The sequence below is a fragment of the Papaver somniferum genome, chromosome 7 (genome assembly GCF_003573695.1).
Source record: "Papaver somniferum cultivar HN1 chromosome 7, ASM357369v1, whole genome shotgun sequence".
In the NCBI taxonomy this organism is placed as follows: domain Eukaryota; kingdom Viridiplantae; phylum Streptophyta; class Magnoliopsida; order Ranunculales; family Papaveraceae; genus Papaver; species Papaver somniferum.
In genome coordinates this window covers 228,256,995-228,260,352 of record NC_039364.1, presented here as the reverse complement: position 1 = coordinate 228,260,352, position 3,358 = coordinate 228,256,995, and the positions used below count along the sequence as shown (strand labels likewise).

General features: G+C 36.2%; 1 long non-coding RNA gene across 4 annotated transcripts; it reads left to right on the top strand.

Annotated features, from left to right (window-relative positions):
- The first annotated feature begins 1,542 nt into the window (after positions 1 to 1,542).
- Positions 1,543 to 3,097, top strand: LOC113299738. Of its 4 annotated transcripts, XR_003335169.1 has the most exons (5): positions 1,543 to 1,691; positions 1,848 to 1,991; positions 2,139 to 2,343; positions 2,438 to 2,502; positions 2,758 to 3,003. It is a non-coding gene; the product is annotated as an uncharacterized LOC113299738 (long non-coding RNA). The 4 variants fall into 4 exon arrangements; XR_003335166.1 differs by having other exon boundaries at positions 1,543 to 1,991; positions 2,758 to 3,097; XR_003335167.1 differs by having other exon boundaries at positions 1,543 to 1,991; positions 2,260 to 2,343.
- Positions 3,098 to 3,358: the final 261 nt, after the last annotated feature.

The window sequence follows — 3,358 nt, the reverse complement described above, 5'->3', positions numbered from 1 at the left end:
AGTGGGTCGTTTTCTTTCTCAGTTTCTTTTGGGTTGAATTAGGGGAGGGTAGTTTAGACAGTTTATGATATTTGGGGTTTTTGTATCACTTTTGTTTGGATGGGTTTATAACCCGCGGACCGTACGAGTAAATAAACAAAGAGGAGCCGCATACTTAAACGATGTGGCCCGACCACATCGTTTTCGTGGGCGGTTCACAACTTCCCTTTTCTTCCCTCTCGACCTCGCCTCTCTCGTTTCTCTTTCCCCAAGATCTCCTGACCTCGCCTCTCTCGAGTAAACGAAAACCCTAACTCAGTCACAACTATAACCACCTTTACTTCAGAACGAACACAGAAGAATCCCCGATCTTCTTCTTCTCATATATGGATGTTTTTGGTAACAAAATCGACTTCATCTGAAATCGCTCATCTCGTGTAAAAAAATCACTCTTCTCTTTGTCTAAGCTATCGACTTCATCTGAAATCGGTCAAGGGTTTGCTCAAGTCACTGTGTTTTCATTACTCTTTCTCTAGCAGATGAAGATTGATGAACAAGATGAAGGATGCTGGAACTTCTAAAAGGTATAGTTTCACGAACCCTAACTTTGTTTCTCTTCTTTGTTATTTTAGATGTTCAATCTTTGTTCTTGAATGGGTTTTTTTTTACTCAATTTTGAACCAGGGTTTTTTAATTTTGGGATATGTTTTACTCGATTTTAAGTTCTTCTATCGATTATGAGATTTGGGTTTCTGAACTAGGGATTTTTACTCAGATTTGTGTGATTTGTTTAGTTGCTAGGATTTGTTAATTTGATGTTTGATTCTGTTTTGAGAATCTAGGATTTGTTTGGTTTATGGATTTTGCTGGATTTGTTTTTAATACTTTGATGTGTATATAAGATAATTGTGTAGATTTATAGCTGCAAATTTAACCTTTGTATGACAACTGGGAAGAAACATACAATTGGGGGTGGGGGTGTTGGTGTTGGGAATTTTACCTTGGATTTGCTTATTTATGCGCACAAATATTTAACACTATCAATATTTACCTTGGTAGTAACTACTGAGATAAAGAAGCTAGGAAGCAGTTATCCTTTCGTTCCGTAACTTTTCTTGTTTAAGTCTGTTATTCGATTTCTGAATCAAATATGAGACCAAATAAACGAGCCCGTTAGAATCCTGCTCAATTTTCGTTCTATTATGCTTTAATTCGGGTGCAATAGTTCATATCCTTGGGTTGTTGATAACATGACTACAACTGTTTTAATAACTTAGCAACAAAATTAATTTTGTGTTTGGTTTGGTTTAATTCAGAGAACATGAAGTCATGGAGAAGATTAAAGAAGCACACAGGAGAGTGATGGTGGCTAACCATCCTCACAAGGGTGGGAGCATGTATCTTGCTAAAAAGATCAACGAGGTTGAGGTACTTTTGATGGATGAGGGTCGATTTCAATTCTTTCCATGTGAAGGTAGGACTGATTGTTGAGCTAGAAGTCATAGAACAAGTCAAGCTGGTGTTTTATAAAACAAGAAGAATAATCAACCAAAAGGGGTACGATTGAATATGAGTCATGACAATCTCTATTTTTCTTTCTTGATTTTTTTAAGCTTGGGTTTGCTGTTAGGATTGACAGATGCTGATGATCATATTCCCAGATCTACTAATGGCTTGTCTGAAGAAATTTCTTTTAAGATTCTGAAACAAGTGTGGGTTTCTTTTTCTGAATTCTGTGATTTTGGTCATCATTTTGTGATTTTAGTGAGTTGCAACTTGTTGCGGCAGGGTTGGATGTCTATAGCACAAGTCTTCTACATCTATCCAGTTATTATCTTATCTTGATTACTAAATGTACCATGTTTCAGGAAGTTATATCCAGAAATGTATTGGTTGATGAATGTTCAAGGCAGGTTGTCGAGGTGGAGCAAGCAGCCATGTGGAAGTTTCTTTGGTGGTCGGGAATCATAGCTGTTCATGTTATGGTTGGCCAAAACATAGATGATCACCCGGTAAGTGAAATCTACTGTCATATGCATAAACGTCTGTTATAGTAATTCTTGATTTCTGGTAATTTTGAAGATCTTTTTTACTTCTTGTTACACAGATATATACGCATGAGCAATAGAAGTTTATGAACTGTAATTTTCGTGTTTCAGAAACTTTTCTCCAGCACTTCCTCCTCAAGCCTTTGTCTTTTATTTCCTGCTTGGTTTGCGGGATGAGTTCAGCTTGTTGATGTACTTTATGCTGAGTGTTTGCATTTGTATCTTTGTGAAGGAAGGACTCATGCTGGTTGTTGCAACAATCTGACAAGCTATATGCTGGAGCATTTTGACAGTGATTCAGTGATTCAAATCACAGGTAACCGATGCTTCTCTCTTCTGAAAACTTAACTGGATGCAATCATGTTCTGAAGTCATTGATTTGGTTTTATGCATGGATTTCTATTTTGTAGTTTGATTCTTCACAAGACTAAACTTTGTGCTCCTGCACTTGCTCCATTCAAGGCTTATTACGAAGGTGATGGTTTTCCCGATATGTTTGATTTGTCATTGTTGTCTCATGTCAGGGTTCGTAATCTTATTAGTACCTTAAAGTTTGTATAGCGTCAATAGTCTGTTCGGTCTGAACTAACCCAAGAACATCACCCTAATAGTATTGCTCAGCAAAGTACTCTTCTCCCGCTAACCGGAATCCATCTCATTTATTTTGATGCTTCTTATATAGAATCTAATCGTACTATTAGAATTTGTATCATTCTTCTTGATAATGCAGGAAACTTTTGGGGTGCCAAAACAATCCCAAGCACAACATGAGATGCTTAACATGCTGAAGCCAAGGCTCTTCTTGTAGCCACACTATGGGTTAACGAGCTGGAACTGCAGTTTACTTCAAAGGGGACTGAATCATTCTGAAGATGTATGCTATGCTATCTAGTGTTCAAATCACCATAGTTAACTATTGCTGTTATAGTGGTCTCTGTCAAGTTTTCTAGATTTTTGGTGTAGTTAGTGTCAGTATTATTCGAAAAAAATATTGTCTTTAGGTTTCTGTTAGTATTATTTTGTAACATTTGATAAGGTCTTACTTGGAATAAAATTTCTGTTAATTTTGGGTAAATAAATTTGCCTTTTTATTAAAAATATATCAAATTTGAAAAGAAAATATTGATTTTGAATTAAAGGCTTGAGATAATGCCACATGGATGGTGGAAGATGTATCCAATTCAACAATTGAGATTTCATAATCTTTCATCAACCTGTTCGGTTAGAGATTTAACCATGTTTCGTAGCTTTTTAAAATATAATAAAAAATGAACGATTCGAGATGGTTATTCGATGGTGAAAGATGTATCTTTGAAACCTATCTTGTCCAT